We start from the raw sequence: 16522 nt of genomic DNA, 5'->3' as shown, positions 1-16522 counted from the left end.
TTTAAGGTCTACTAGCAAATAATTTGGAAATTTGACTCTTGTTTTCATGTTCTTCCTGGGATACCAGTGAAAAGCATTTCTATGCTCTCTTATCTTGGGTACATTATGACACATAGATATAAATATTTATCAGCTGAGCCTTTTTTCCATCAGCTGTCGGTAGAACTGAAGCTGCCCGAGTGTAGGAAGGTGAGGTAAACCCTCAGAAGCTGGCGCACAGTATCTTTTCAAAGCACTCTTACATGGCATCTGTATCTGGTCCTGTGATATGATGTGAAGTACAGGTGGTGCTCTGATAGTCAGAAAAGACTGCAGAATTGCCGACTGAGCTGAGGTCTCAGAGTAGATAATTAACAAAGTTGAAAAGAAAGGTTAAACCAGAAAGGGAAAACAGCAATGTGGCCAGAAGGGAATCTGAGTGGTAAAGATGAGAGGATGGGAGAGGTAAGGTTTAGACTATGCAAGGCCCGACAGGCATGTTAAGGTCAACAGGGAGTACATCTTATTGATCGCCAATGTCAAGCAGACAATTAATAAAAGCCATAAACCCATAAAAAGGCTAGCAGTTAAATGACCAGACTCTGATAATGCAAATGAGAGGGAGGTTGAGGGTCTGAGAAATAAAATGTGAGAATGCCCTGTAGAGAATAAGCATGGTTAGATTCTAGCATAGAAGGTAGGAAGTAGAAGCCCAGTGTAGAAAAGTGCCATGGGTGTAGCACTAGTTGGGGCTAGGATAGAACTTTTCTGTTCTGTCCCTTTTTTTCCTCCCATTCATTATCCTATGTGCAATCCATCACTGGCTAGGTTACCAGCATATCATAACAAGTTTAGATAGCCATACTTTGCCCACTGGAAGTTCTTGAGAGACTTACAGCAGAGTAAAATGAAGAAGTTCTACCATTTGCTGCTCTAGAGGAGCCCTGATTTTAACTCAGAGGGTCTCTGCCTTGAAGTATATATATCTCTACTTTCCTTCAACTGAACTGGACACTAGGGCCTAGGCTCTGGCTCCTCCCTTCAACCAGCAGCTGATACAAAATCCCCATCCTCTACTCTGAGCTCATACAGTAAAAATAATCAGTTCTGAGGACTAGCGTACTCATTTATAAAAGACAACAGGCTCAACTACATATTCCAAATAAAGCAATAAATGAAGACCACAAAATAAAAATGCATTGAGTATCAAAAATGTTTATAAAATATAGGGGGCAATGAACTAAGGATCCTGGTTAGTATACATGTACTTCCTTGTTCTGTCAGCTGATATGGCTCAGATGGCAGCACCTCAGTAACAAGGAGCACATCTGCTGCTCAAGTCTTGGTTCCTAATACCATTCTCTAGTAAAAGGAACCAGGGCTCCTTGGATGAATAGTTGATTCTGGGACTGGGGCAGGAAAATTAACATCAGCTGAAGCAGACCATAGTCACATAAAACAAAGTGCTTTTTGAAAAATGCCCACAATGGTGGGGATATGCCAAAGGGGCACAGGAGCATAAATAAATGAATAAACAAATGGGGGAGAAGAGACAAATCTTCAGAGCAGAATTTCAAATAAGTAATGTAGATACTCTGCCCTCTAGGAAGTAGAACGCAATTCCCCTCTCAGTTAAGAGTGAGCTATGCGTAGTGATTTCTTTCTAAGAATACAGTATAGAAAGGGAGAAAAAGGAATAACTTTATAATGGAGAAACCTGGCAAACATGACCTCAGCCAGGTGATCAAGGTTAACATAAACAGTGATAAGTAATGTTGCTAGTATGTACCCTTAACATGTGATGAAAATGGCACTTTACCTCTGTGGTCTTACTCCCCAAAACCCCATAATCCCATTCTAATCATTAGAAAAGCTTAGACAATCCCAATAGTCTTTCTACAAAATACCCAACTGATACTCCTCAAAACTGTCAAGATCACCAAAAACAAGGAAAAGTCTGAGAAACTGTCACAGCCAAGAGGTGCTTAAGGAAACATGCCAACTAAATGTAATGTGGTATCCTGGATGAGATTTTGGAACAGAAAAGGGACATCAGTTAAAAACTGGAAATCTGAATAATGTATGGGCTTTGGTTAATAATAATGAAGCAGAGCCTTTTTCACCACCCTGAAGGGCCTTTAGTAGAGGAGAGGTAAGGCCCAATGAGTAACAGGGGGGCTCCTTTGAACCAAGCCTTAGATTATTCAGTTGACAAATACATAACTTAGCTCATTAAAAGTGTTTCTAAACAGCAGTGAGGGGACTGATGTTGCCAAGCAGAGATTTTAAGTATTAGTTGATTTGTTAGTTCAACCAAATTGTTTTCCAAGAGAATATTAAAAGGGCCATTAACTGGAGCTGTTCATAAAGCCCTAATTAAGCAATACGATTCACACGAGTCATTGTCACTCGAGTTCTTAATTAGTTGCTCTTAGCAGGTTGTTTTCTTTTGTGTGAATTCCTAAACACTTAGCCACCTTTTTGTGTCCCTTTGGGACTGCAGAATTTATTGCTCTTGGTTTTATTTTCCTGTTTAAAATTTAGATGTGATCCAAAATTTCAATGCAAAAAACCCATTGTCAGTATTTTCTTCCAACCCTGTAAAAAAGTAAAATACTGACAAGTGCCAGGGAAAGCTCTTAATAATTGGGATCCCCTGCTCACCTTCATTGCTTTTCCTCTTACCATGGTACCTGAAGAGATGTACTTGTGTTTACTAACTTCTTATCTATGGCAGAAGAAGGCAGCTTGGGTATTTATAACATAGTAGTCCATTTGGACTTTATCCATTGCATCATGGGAAAATACAGAAAGGGATGGGATGAATAAAAAAGGTACTTTGAAACGTTTTGCTTCATGATATGTCTTCTTAGACTTACCAGGAAATAAAATTCTTCGCTTAAAAAAAAAAAAAATTCAAGTCAACTGGGAGGAGGTGACTATACTTATCAAGTAGGAAATCGCATTAAATCATTTTAATTTGCACGATTAAGCCATTGAAAGCTCTTAAACTGAATACAAGCGTCAACACAAGAGCCCTTCTCTGTGCACACGGGTAGCCCTACTGTGGTCAAGACAACCCACATGCTCAGAGGAATCTGAAACTGTGTATCTTAAATCCTATAGCTATTCATAACATATAAGGTTTCCTCCTTTCCTTAAGGGCCATTTTTATTTCACTACTTATTATTTAGTGATCACAGGCATTGCTGAAAACCGAAAACTGCTGTTCTTCCTTTAGACCTCCCTTGGGTGTACATTAAAAATGGAAAGAACCACTATGCAAAGAGTAACCCTGTGAACAAGTACATACAAACCAACCCCCAAACACATGCAAATAAGGACTATTCTCCTACTAGATAATTTACTAAAGTTACCTTAGTCCTCTAGAATATGAGAAGAGTTTAAGGCTATAAGACAAAGAAAACTGACCATGGAATTTTTAAAGGAGACATGTTGTTATTGCAAGAGGCTGACTGGCTCTGCATGTGTCGCTAAAGAGCTGTTCAACTCTCAAGGTCCAAATTTTATTCTCCAGTTCAGGGATTGGCAAGCTATAGTTCATAGGGTAATTTCGGCCTGCCACCTGTTTTGGAATGGCCTTGGAGCTAAAACTGGTTTTCACATTTTTAAATGGTTGGGGGGACAGATGGTACAACTATCTTGTGACACTGAAAATTTTATAAAATCCCAATTTCAGTGCCCAGAAACAAAGTTTTATTGGAAGACAGACATGCTTATTTGTTGTCATATTATCTATGGCTGCTCAGAGTTGAATAGTTGCAACAGACACCAAATTGCCCACAAGCCTAACATATACCTGGCCCTTTGCAGATCCCTGCTCTACAACAGCACTATATAATAAGACTTTCTGCATCGATGCAAAAGTTCTGAGTTTCCACTATGGTAGTCATTAGCCAAATATTGGGCTAAGAAACTGAATTTTTAAATTTTATTTTAATCAATTTAAATAGCCACACGTAACTTGTAGCTATTGCATAGCAAAGCTCTAGAAAATGAGGGGTTAGTTTAAGTCTTGGACTTAGACTCAAAATATCCTCTACAACTGACACTCTACAAAACTTAAAAAAACATAAATTTTAAGTTTTTCCATCCATCTGAGCTGATACAAATTAATTAGAACCTACATGAAAAAAGGACTACATACACTTCTTATCTTGGTGTCACACAGAGCTGTCAAGATATTGAGGTCCTGGTGGAGGCAGGTTTCTCATTCACGTCAAGGTACCTAGTAATCAAGAGGAAAAGAATGACAGGCTGTCCCTAAGACAGGGCTCTTTTCTAACAAGGAAAAAAAATTGTTTGCACCCAGACTAGGACCAACTCCACAGGAGGAGTCACTCCACTCTCAGAGGTGCAAATGCTACCGAAAGGTACTAACCTCAACACCAAAACAGTGCTTGGAGCCAGACCTCAACAAAGGCAGCACTTGTTCTCCCAACAGTGTAACACCACCCCAGGCATCACACTAGCCTGGATAGCTGACAACCATTGGGTGATTCCTTAAACAGTTTTCCTATTCTTGTTTCAGAACCTTGGCACTCCAGGTAGAAGACCTGCATAAAGGCATCACTATGAACGAGTGTTCTGCTCCTGTAAAGATTTCAGCCTCGGAAACCCTATGGGGCAATTCTACCTTGTCACATAGGGTTGCTATGAGTTGGAATCAACTTGATGGTACACAGCAAAATGAAATGAATGTTTACTGCAAAAGGTCAGGGCCACAAAAAGACAAATATGATATAATCCCACTTACATGAAATAGGCAAATGTATAGAGACCACAGTGGTTACCAGAGGTGTAAAGCAGGGGAAGTCATTGCTTAAGGGGCACTGAGTATTTTAATAGTGGTGAAACAGTCTGGAAACAGATAGTGGTGATGGCTGCACAATATAAATTTATCTAATATCACTGAAATTATACACGTAAAAAACACTGAATTGGCAAATATTTTGTTACATATATATTTCCCACAATAAAACAATCTAAAAAAAAGAAAAAAAAAGGAGGGGCAGGGAAGCTTTGGTTCCAGACCCTGCTGCCAAACCCTTGAAACAAATACAAAAGAGGAATCCCTTTCCCATGACTTCAGTGTTTCATTCAACATTCAAGGCGTTCCTGCCATGTGCCAGGCACCGTGGTTGGGATCTAGCAGTGATCAAGGCAAGATACACTATTATCCTTTCCCTGATGAAACTTGCAATCTGTCTTAAGACGCTAGTGTTGCTTCCAAGTCCAACTGCTAGCAGATTCTAGCAGTATGTGTCATTTAATTAAGGCCTTTCCTCTCTCCCTAAAAATTCCTCAGACTTAATGGCACAGATAATCTGAGATCCTAGATGACTTCAGAGTGTAACCACTAAATTCCTACCAAGCCTTTTACTGCTCAGAAGCTGAATTTGCTGGGGGCAAGTACGGGTGGTTTTGCCTCCCAACTGTTTCCTGATGGACACCAACTAGCCAAAAGGCTTGGCACATGGAAGGCAGTCAGTATTTGAAAAATAGGGACATTTACCTGAAAACTAGAGGTGCAGACTGTCCTCCTGCCACTAATTTCCTTTCGTCAGGAGTGCTGCTCTATTTTCAAATCATCCTAAAAAGAAACAGACAAGCAGATGTGATACATTTCCCACAGATTCCATCCTTCTATACTCAAGACTAAAACAGCAGCGTGTAAGGTAGCTTTTCTACAGAGATCAAAACAGGGTACTACTGACATTTATGATTAATCATAATTTCTATGGTCTCAGCAATTATTTTATTTCCCATTTTTCTCCCTACAAGATGAGTACCATAAAGCCAACCATCCCCCAAGCCCTCTAGATATCATTAGTCTTAAGACCCCATATGTAAAAGGCTATTCACAATGAACACTTGAGGCATTCACACAAAGCACTCAATGTTTAGCTATGAGAATCCTTCTACAGGAAGCCAATCCATGGAAAAGAACACGCTTTGATAAATAACTTCCCCAATCCTCACCAGCTCCTCCCGTGGAAACTAGGATGTAGCTTTTCACAGAAGCAGTAACTAAGTCAGTTCTTCTGGACGAGCTCCAGCATCACCCTGAGTGTTAAGTGTTTGCTTAACACTGAGAAGCATCTCTTCTCAGAAAATTAGTATTCTAAAACAAAATCACTAGAAAGGGGACTCAATACTTACTGTTCTAAGGGGCAACAACTCTGTCCACGCCTGAAAATCAATAAGAAATCAACACAAATACTGTCATACCAAAGAAGAAAATGAGTAAGGTTGTAGTTAGCCTAGTACCTTCCTACCAAAAAAAAAAAGAACAATCAACCAACCACTTGCCATCCAGTTGATTCCAACTCATGGCAACCCCATGTGTTGCAGAGTAAAACTGTGCTCCAGAGTTTTCAAGGCTGTGACATTTTGGAAGCAGATTGCCAGGCCTTTCTTCCAAGGCTCCAGGTGGGTTCAAACCACCAATCTTTAGGTTAGTGGTCAAGCACTAAACTGTCTGCACCATCCAGGGACTAGAAGTACCTTCCTAAAGTCTCTCCATCAATTATTTTTATATTAAAGAGCTAGAGAAGAATGCCCATGATTTTAGAGCAAATATACATCAACATTTCCCTAACACTGCATTCCCATAGATAACTACAGCTAGGAAACCCCTACATAAAGAGAGCAATATGACTAGCTTTGTATGGTGGTGGAGTAGAAGCCATGCCCTTTGATTTCAGTGAGATGAGCAAAAATCGCATCTCACACTTCCATCCCTTTTGAGAACGTAGTTGGTACTCAAAGGTTATTGCCATATTCTTCAAACAGGAAAAAAAATTGCTATGACAAATAAAAGCCCTCTATTTGTACATTCCTCCCTGGCTTGACTACCTTTGTTCAGTTTCAAACATATGATTCATACTAGCCAAACCTGTTGGACCAGAACCATTAAGATCTGGATTTTTAGGCTTCTCTCAACAAAAGTCATGCTCTTGCAGGTTTAACCTTAATAGATAGGGAACTGTGCTGGCATCCTGGTACAGTTGACAACAGAGTTGGAATGAACAAGGCCCAGAATGCCAACCAGCTAAATATGGGCTGCTGTTCTCCCAGCGGTATAACACTTGCCTAGGTACTAGGCAACCTAGGCAGCTGCCTATAGCTGGGGCCAAAGGGGGGCTAAGGGGATTGCACTCACCTGGGGTAGCAGCTGCCCAATGTTCACAGCTGGTCTCTGTGCAATTAAACCACTTCAGGTCAGTCAGCCAGCAGTTACTGAACACTTATGTGTAGAGCTCAGGAATCCTGCCTGCAAAAGTCCAAAACTTAGTGAGGTTTAAGCAAGAAAACAGTAGCCAATGAAACAATAAAACAAAACCCCTTTAGCTTTGTTTTCACCTGTAGCCCTAGTGGTGCAATGGTTAAGAGCTATGGGGAGCTACAGAAACCCTATGGGGCAATTCTACTCCGTCCTATTGGGCTGCTATGAGTCGGAATCGACTCGCTGGCAACAGGTTTGGTTTTCATTGGTTATGTTTCAGTGGTTCAACAATAGCATATTAAAGGCCTAGTCAACAACTACAGATAGCTTGGCTCCATAATTTATCAGCCATGTGACATTAGGCAATTAATTTAACCTCTCTGTACCTCAGTGTCCTCATTTGTAAAATGAAAACATTAATAGTACTCTGTACACATAGGAAAACCCTGGTGGTGTAGCGGTTAAGAGCTATGGCTGCTAACCAAAAGGTGGGCAGTTCTATTCTGTCCTTTAGGGTTGCTGTGAGTTGCAATCTACTCAATGGCAACAGGTTTGGTTTGGCTTCCTACATATAAGGATGGTTGGGGAGCAAAGGAGAATGAAGAACACAGGGTAATTATGAGTCCAAGAGACAGAAAGGCCACATAAGTCAGAGACAACATCAGCCTGAGGACAGAAGAACTAGATCGCCCCAGCTACAACTGCCCTGACAATGAACACAACAGAGAATCAGTGGTGGAGCAGAACAGCAGTGGGATGCAGACCTCAAATTCTCATAAAAAGATCAGACTTAATGGTCTGACTGAGACTAGAAGGACTCTGGAGATCATGGTCCCCAAATCTTCTGTTAGTCAAAGACTGGAACCATTCTCAAAGACAGACAGGGATTGGACTGGACTATAAAACAGAAAACGATACTGGTGAGGAGTGAGCTTCTTCGATCAAGCACATAGGAGAGACTATGTGAGCAGCTCCTGTCTGGAGGAGAGATGAGAAGGCAGAGGGGGACAGAAGCTGGCTGAATAGACAAGGAAATACAGGCTGAGAAGGAATGTGCTGTCTCATCAGGGGGAGAGCAACTAGGAGTATATAACAAGGTGTATGTAAGTTTTTTTATGAGACTGACTTGATTTGTAAACTTTCACTTAAAGCACAATAAAAATTAAAAAAAAAAAGGTTGGGAGGCTTAAAAGGAATACAAGTTAAATTGTGTCCAAAAGATAATATCTAGCATAGAGTGGGCACTCAGTAAACACTTGATATTATGAAAAACTACATTTCAAGCAAGAAGATATGAAGCAGGGTGAGTATAAGTGGAAAAGTTACCCTTGGAGAGCAATGGACAGTGAAATTGAAAGGCTGTTTTAAACTAGATTGAGGAGGACCTGGAATGTGGGACCTCTCGAGAAGGACAATAAAAGCAGCACTTTAGAAAAATAATTGGATGAAGTGATGGTTGTGAGGGGAAATGGAAGCAGTTAGGGTGCCATTCTTGCCAAGGACCTCAACTATGCGTTGAAAACAATCAAAATGTTTACAGGAATTTTAATAAGCATTCCCACCAGCTCCCCCACCCCTTCACCCTTAAAATTTATCATATTTATATAAAGTAGAAAGCCCTGATGGTCCAATGGTTAAGCACTGGCTGCTAACCGAAAGGTCGGCAGTTTGAACCCACCAGCCAGCCGCTCTATGGGGCAAAGATGTGGTAGTCTGCTTCTCTAAAGATTATAGCCTATGAAACCCCTCAGGCAGTTCTCCTCTGTCTTATATGGCTGCTATACGGTAACTATGAGCCGGAATCGACCGGACAGGAACGGGTTTGGGGTTTGTTTTTGTACATACAGTATCTAAAACAATGCCTTTTTCCAGCCATCCTCCAAGTTCACTCCTAAGTAAAGTAAGAAGAACGTGAATAGAGGGGCTCATTGTCTTTAACAACAGTGTGCCCCTTTCCGGGGCTTCGGTTGAAACACCTGACCCAACTCCACCCAGAGGCGTATTCTTCACCAACCTTCCCAGGTTCGTGGACCCGGCGCCCCGAGGAGCGAGGCTCTGTGAGACAGGATACATGGTGGAATATAGGGAGAGACTCCGGGGCTACTATCACCCATTCGAGATGCCTTCTAAGCCCCGAGCCACGTGGAAAGGAACCCCAACGTCGCCCCGCGCCCCTGCAGAGCCTCCCCACAGCTACCTCTTATCCTGGGCTGACAGGCCTTCAAGACCTTCTCCCCACTCGGTCCTTACTCACCCACACGTGTCCGCAGCTCCACAAGGAGCAGCCGCCTGGTCACAGGCCGAAAGCGAAAGGGCAGCTGGGAGCCGAGGGGAGCCCCGCCCCGGGGCCGCGGCTGGGCGGGGCCTCAGTGGGCTGGGGAAGGGCCGAAAGTGCGAGCGCCGAGGGGGAGGTGATCCTACTCCAGGGAGGAGCCAGACCCCCAGAGGAAGGGCTGGAGTTCGAACAAAGCAACATTTCTTTGAACCATTTCTTACTTACGGATTGAAGGGCCTCTGGATTTGGAATTGCTAAAGAGAGAATCGGGTGTGTCTTAGTGGGGCCGTACTTCAAGCCTGCCCCCACCGAGCGCCCCAGGGACGCCTGTCCATCTCACAAGCGTGGCGCCTTTCGGCTCCTGCAAGCCCAGTCCAAGCTTTTTCATTTCCCAGGCAGATCCTCTTTCTGGCTTTCTGCGGCAGCGCTGTCACTTAGCTAATGAATCGTCCACCCACGCAGACCACCTTGGTCTAGTCTTGGAAACCTCTCCGGGAGGTTTTCGGAATGACCGCCTCGCATACTAACTAACCTTTCAGGACCCCATCCCTAATGCCCTGCGGAGGAATCTTAGCTGAGCTGTAGACGCTAAACACTGGCTTTCTCTGCCAGAGCTGCCCTGCACGGTGGCACAATAAGCCAGGGAGACAACGTCCTTGGTCTACACACAGACTGCCTGCCAGGTAACCAGCGTTTCATTTGGGAACTAAGACTGCCTTCCCCTACTAACCTAAGTCAGTATGTTTCTGGCCTGTTGGACAGATGGTGAAGCTGAGGCACAGAGGGGCAAAACCCAGGAGCAGTAATTCCTAAAGTCATTCCCCAAATCCCGCAAATTCTAGAGTCCCTCCTTTCCCCCTCCCCCTCAAGGGCTCTGCTGATCTATTGTACCTGGCACCATTGCGAGGAGCCCCTAGGAATCACATTGCCCTTGGCATCCACCAACATGTTTCATTACTATTTCCCCAGCTCTTTCATAATGAAAAAATGTGCTTCCAGCAAGAGACCTTAGGCTCTGGGACCACGGGAGATGCTGGAGTAGTGGCAAGAACAAATTCTCCCCGGTTTTGATGGAGTTGGACACAGGCTCTAGTTGGGAAAAGGCTTACATAAATACAGTAATTAAAAAAGCCACATGATCAGTGCTCGGCTGGTAGGCAGGAGCTCTGCTTTGCAGTAAAATAGGAATGTGGCTGAGGACTGCTGCCATAATCAATGCCCGCATCTGGCTGTCACTGTGTGTTCATAAAGGAGGGTTATGAGAGCTATAAAACCAGGCAGATTGGGTGGGTAATTGTCCTGCGGAGCTCTGCTACGGGGAAAAATTACGTTGGCATCTCTTTTTTTTTTCTTTCCTTCCAAACTCACAAAGTGGAGAAGGCAGAGCTACCCTGAGGATTCATGAAAAGGAAAGATGTGTGTCAACGTGTGTGTGTGTGTGTGTGTGTGTGCTTTCAGAGACAGGAAGTAATTGAGGATAGGGAGATACTAGGGCCTTTGGGGAGAGAGAAGCCAATGACCTGGTAACAATTGGGTTCACCAGTTAGTCCAGGTAGAAGGCAGGATATGTGTGGCAGGAAAGCCAGCCATTATGAGTAAGGCTGTGCAGTGGGCCGTGTGCTTATGTAATACTGAAAATGCAGCCATCTTTTTTAGGTATAGGCCTTTCAGTGTCCTTTGGAGAAACCCTAGATTATGATTTCTTTTCCTCGTTAAAAAAATATATATATATAGTTAAGAAAAAAGTCTTTATAACCCATTTTCTTGAACATCTATCCTTTTAGATTCTGAATTCATTTTTGGTGAATTGATTTATGTGGTGTTTTACCTCTATTAGCAACTACTTTTCTACCTTTTTGTTTGTTTCATATTCTTGCAAAGATGAAATTGTTAGGAGTAATAATGAAAAAGAAAAGGAAAATTATCTAGGGGGGGGGAAAGGCATCCAGAAGAAAAGGTAAAGAATTAGAGCAGGTCCATTAGCTCTGAGTTTGATTCATAACTGAAAGTCTGGCCCCCGGTGACAACAGGTCCACAAGCTTTTTGCCTGCCTTTTTCCTTTCTCTTCCACCTGTCCTACCCTTCTCACCTCCCTCCCTGCCTTTTGCTCTCTGAGTCTGCTGTTTTCCTCTCCTTCGTATAACCACATTTAGAGAAGTACTTAATCATTTGCTCAGTCAGCCAATCAACATTTGTTGATCATTTACCATGTGCCAAACCCTGTTCAGGTGCTGCAAATAACATAAGAGCAATAGAGATTCCTGCCTACTGAAGTTTATAGTCTAGTGGAAAAAGAAAGACAAGTACCATAGACATCCATGGGCATGTGTAAGGTGGCAGGTAACCTAGCCTGGAGGGTTAGGGAGATTACTAGTGGTAGCTGGTCCTAAAGGCTTAAAGTAGAGGAGGGACACCTCCCCCATCCTAATACTCCTCTTGCTGCTTTGTAATGTCTACTCAGGTTAGAGGGGAATTCTGCAGTTGTCCTTGTTATTTAATTCTCAAAAGCATAGTTAGAGGCCTGAAAGATCTGCAGTTCTTATTGTGGTCTGCATGGTCATTGCCAATTATAACGATTAGAAAGAACTTTTTATTTTGGGTCCTGTGACCTCTCAGAGCTCCTTCTTCAGCCTAGAAATTTAGGGTATTTGGGTGGGCAGAACAAATAGATGCAAAGGGCTAGACTGTGTACTCCCATGCTTTTTCTCCCTAATTCAATTCCCTCATAATCATTTGGTTCAATATTTATGGTGTATATACCATGTAGAAGGCATGTGAGATCGGAAAGAATCAGAATCTCATTATCCCTTCCAATTAAATCATTAATATAATGTCATCCGTATAAATAAAACTCTTTTGACAATAGGCAATGTGGCATAAAGAATAGGTGCAAGGCAGCCTGGGTTGCTGGGCTACCTCTACAGCATGTGGGGAAAATATCCTGATGACATCAGCCAGAGGAAGACCAATTCCCAGTCCTTGGAATTGAGTAAATTCCAGGACTTGGCTCCCTCCTCACATGACTCCAATCCTCCCTTCTTTTGATTTCTAGACTCAATTTGTTAGTCTATTTCCACACCTCTCATTTTCTCACTAACCCCAACCCCCACAAAGTCCAAATTGGCCCTCCAAATAGGGAAACCATTTGCCGGAAATTCATTAAGCTGAACACATGGGAAATTATAGAGGAGATTTTACTTGTCACTTAGGCTCAGATATAGAAAGTAATTTCAAAAGGACAGTGGAGAGAGACTATTTTTATCTTGCTTGTATGTGCTGAGTTTTCTTTTCTTGCTGTCTCTCATTCTCTTCCTGGCTACCTTTCCGCTTCCTTGTTTCTTCTTTTAACTAAATGTTGACCTTTTTGATACTTGTCCCAGGTTCTCCTCTTTTGCTTTTTTAGAGTCTTCTCTTTCTGTTTTATGATTCATTCATTCAACAAATGTTAAGTATCTACCATCCTAGGCATTAAGAGTGATATAGTGATGAGTAAAACAGCCGTAGTCCTCACCATTATGGAGTTTACAGTCTAATGAGGGAGGTAGGCATTGGTCATAGAAAAACTTTGAAAGAATAATTTCCGTCTTTCTGATGTTAAGTTCACCTTCCAGTAAATGAGCAAGTGAAAATAGCCAGAATTCCAGCATGTTTGAGAGATTGGAGAATAAACCATATATTTCACAGAAATGCAAGGAAACCAAAGACCTAGATTTCTGTGTGATATATAGAAGCCTCCTAGGTAGAGAGAACATGGATTTGGGAGTGAGATGTGGATCTGATTCTGACTCTGCCACTTACATATTAGCTGTGTCACTTTAGCTAAGTGACTTCCCTCTGAATCTCAGGTCTCTTACCTATAAAATGGGAATAGTGATCTTTATACTTTATGGTTGTTTCCGGATTGCATGAGATATGTATAAGGGACCAGGCAGATGCTCAATGTATATCATTTCCTTTCCATTACCTCCCTATTCCACTTTTGAATCTCACAACAACAACAAAAGTAACCTCCCAATTAATTGAAATTGAGGGGCCTCAAATGGTATACCCGGAGAGATGTGTTGTTACTATATTTGTTAGTACGATTGGCAATATATACGCAATTTATGGCAGTCAGATCACTCCCTTCTTCTGGAGTAAGACCCAAGAAACCAAGCCCATTGCCATTGAGTCAGTTCTGACTCGTGGCAACCCCATGTATATTACAGAATAAAACTGCTCCATAGGGTTTTCTTGGCTGTAATCTTTACAGAAGCAGATCGCCAGGCTTTTCTTCTGTGGTGCTGCTGGTAATAGAGCAAAACTGCTTGCCCCCCCCCCCCCCCCCCGGCCACCTTCTGGGGCAAGGGAGAGTCAGTAATTAGTATAAGACTGAAATGAGACACAACAAAGGATTTCCTTACAGGAAATGTGAGTGGATGCCTAAGAGACGCTGCAGAATTTCCTTTTCTAAGAGTATCTGTTTGGACAGGGCTGGGGCAGGCCTACCTGGAGGTAGAGAATGAACCTGAAGACCTCTTCATGTCCCCTCTAACCTAAGGAATCCTTGCGGGAGGAATTGCTGCCTCCTCCCTTTTCCTTGGGCTCTGAGGAGATGAATGCTGCAAAGAAAGGCTTATTTCTCATAAGCAAAGGCAAAAGGGGCAGCTGCCATTTCAGGCGCTTAATAAGTACACTAAATTAAGAAGCTGCTGATTTGGTATACCTGATTCCTCCTCCCTGTTAAAGAATACATCTCTACAATCAGTGGTTCCTTGAAGCCGTCACTTCCTGAAAAAGAAGCCTGGGCTCCAGCCGTGGAAGCTGGCAGAGACAACTTTCAAAGGAATATTCGGGGCAGCTCTAGGATTCCTGGACTCCCCTCCCCGACCCCGTCCATAGAAATTCCAGGTTGCCTTTGTTCTGTAGTCTTTTTCAAAGGGATTAGTTTAGTGGTCCTTTTTTTCCTCACCGCCATTTTTCTTTCTTCCTCCTCCTCCTTTCCCTTGTTCTCACGTTCTTTTCCTCCTATTCCTTCTCCTCCTCCTCCTCCCTCCTCCCAATCTCCATTTCAGCTGTTGGATCTCATCGCCCACAGCATTAGGATTTCTGTACCAAGAACTGTAGAATTTCTACTCGGTCTACAGCAGTAATAACAATGAAACTGGTGAGCGCCAGAACTCCGACAGGACTGCTTTGTTTTTCCGGATCTCACAAGTTTTCTGCCTTTGACAGGATGCAGTCTTATCATTTTCCTTACTGGGCATGACTCGTATGGGCCAGTAAACAAGACACCGAGGTGGGAGAACAAGAAAGGCACCTTTATTTCATCGAGGTGGGAGAACAAGAAAGACACCTTTATTTCATTGTACAAGGAAAATGGAATCAGTTGGAACTGCTGCTGCCAAGACTGTTTACCAAAGGCAGGCAGGCAAGTTACTTTTAAAAGGTATTATAAGTAGGGAGGTCAAACAAGTTAGGTCAGCAACATTCTTAATCATACCACGCAGGCGCAATGGTGTTTACATATACCTTCCAAGCAAAAAAAAAAAAAAAGCAAAAGCAGGGTTCAAAAGCAAAGCTGGGTCGGGGGGTGGCAGGGAGCCCAGCAAAGGAAACAATTTTGTAATACAACACTGTAGGGGAGGAAGCCAGGTAAAGAATACCGCACTGTGGGGGCTCCATCTTACTATTGCTCGTTTTGGTGGAAAATATTTGAGTTTTCCTTCTCTGACTCACAGTTTCAGACTTTCACAGGTTCCACTTATCCTGATAACAAACAAATGCTCTGTATTTGTACAGACCAGGTTTTCTCAAAGTATAGTGTGGTGCACTGGGAGAAGACATTTCAGTGCAGGACTTTGAGGGCCTTTCATGTGCTAATGTAAATTGTGAATGTCCTAGAGGGGAATGTTGGGACCCACATTTCCCAAACCTCTTTGACCAGAGCACCTCTCCTTGCAGCATTTCCTGGGACAAGTCTTTGGAGCATATTCAGAAACACGTGTTGAATTTTTTGTGAATGCTAAAACGTCTCATTTCATTCCTACAACCAGCCTATGATAGCCTCACTTTATAAATGAGTAAAACTGAGGCTCAGAGAAGTTACATCCTGGCTCATGGACACGTAGCTAGCCAGTGAGCAATAAAGCCAGATCTTCTCATTTATGGTCCTAGTCAGCACTGCCTTGTACTACATTTAAACATAATGTATGTGGCATATCCTAATATGACATGTGATGATGTGTGGCATCACATGGCATATAATATGGGATCTTGAAGACATACTATTATTGATGAATTATAACTTTTTTTCCCATTCAACTAAATATGCATTATGTACCCTTGGAAACCCTGGTGGCATAGGGGCTGAGAGCTATGGCTGCTAGCCAAAAGGTCAGCAGTTCGAATCCATCAGGTGCTCTTGAAAAGTCTATGGGGCAGTTCTGCTCTGTCCTATAGGGTCCTGTGATACCGCAGAGTATCAGAAGAGACTCTACTAGCAACTTTTTTTTTTTTTTTTTAATGTGCTAAGCACAATTCCAGGTGTTAGGGATAGAGCAGTAACCAAAACATAAATACACTTAAAAATTCCTACCTTTGACAAATAACCCAATTAAAAAATGGGCAAAAGATATGAACAGATACTTCACTAAAGAAGACATTCAGGTAGCTAACAGATACATGAGGAAATGCTCGCGATCATTAGCCATTAGAGAAATGCAAGTCAAAACTAAATGAGATTTCATCTCCAACAAGGCTGGCATTAATCCAAAAACAGACAAAATAACAAATGTTGGAGAGGCTATGGAGAGACTGGAACACTTATACACTGCTGGTGGGAATGTAAAATGGTACAACAATTTTGGAAATCGATTTGACACTTCCTTAAAAAGCCAGAAATAGAACTACCATACGATCCAGCAATCCCACTCCTTACAATATATCTTAGAGAAATAAGAGCCATTACCCGAACAGATATATGCACACCCATGTTTATTGAAGCACTGTTTACAATAGCAAAAATTTGGAAGCAACCA

The 16522-nt window shown here is 42.4% G+C and overlaps 1 protein-coding gene and 1 non-coding gene across 4 annotated transcripts in view; both read right to left on the bottom strand.

Moving 5' to 3' along the window:
* MATR3 (matrin 3) overlaps window positions 1-9535 on the bottom strand; it is a 49195-nt gene extending 39660 nt beyond the window's left edge. For 2 of the 3 annotated variants that reach the window (XM_049873757.1, XM_049873764.1), the window contains exons 1-4: window positions 9483-9535; window positions 7166-7276; window positions 5516-5593; window positions 4148-4228 (exon numbers count right to left, since the gene is read on the bottom strand). The gene's annotated coding sequence lies outside the window, so the exon portion shown is untranslated. Of the gene's footprint in view, window positions 1-4147; window positions 4229-5515; window positions 5594-6162; window positions 6193-7165; window positions 7277-9482 lie in introns of all 3 variants that reach the window. The other variant, XM_049873759.1, reaches the window with a different exon arrangement.
* Window positions 4298-4496, bottom strand: LOC126070744 (small nucleolar RNA SNORA74). The gene has a single exon (XR_007516267.1). It is a non-coding gene; the product is annotated as a small nucleolar RNA SNORA74 (small nucleolar RNA).
* Window positions 9536-16522: the final 6987 nt, after the last annotated feature.

Source organism: Elephas maximus, chromosome 2, assembly GCF_024166365.1.
Source record: "Elephas maximus indicus isolate mEleMax1 chromosome 2, mEleMax1 primary haplotype, whole genome shotgun sequence".
NCBI lineage: Eukaryota > Metazoa > Chordata > Mammalia > Proboscidea > Elephantidae > Elephas > Elephas maximus.
This window is presented reverse-complemented; position numbering and strand designations above follow the sequence as displayed.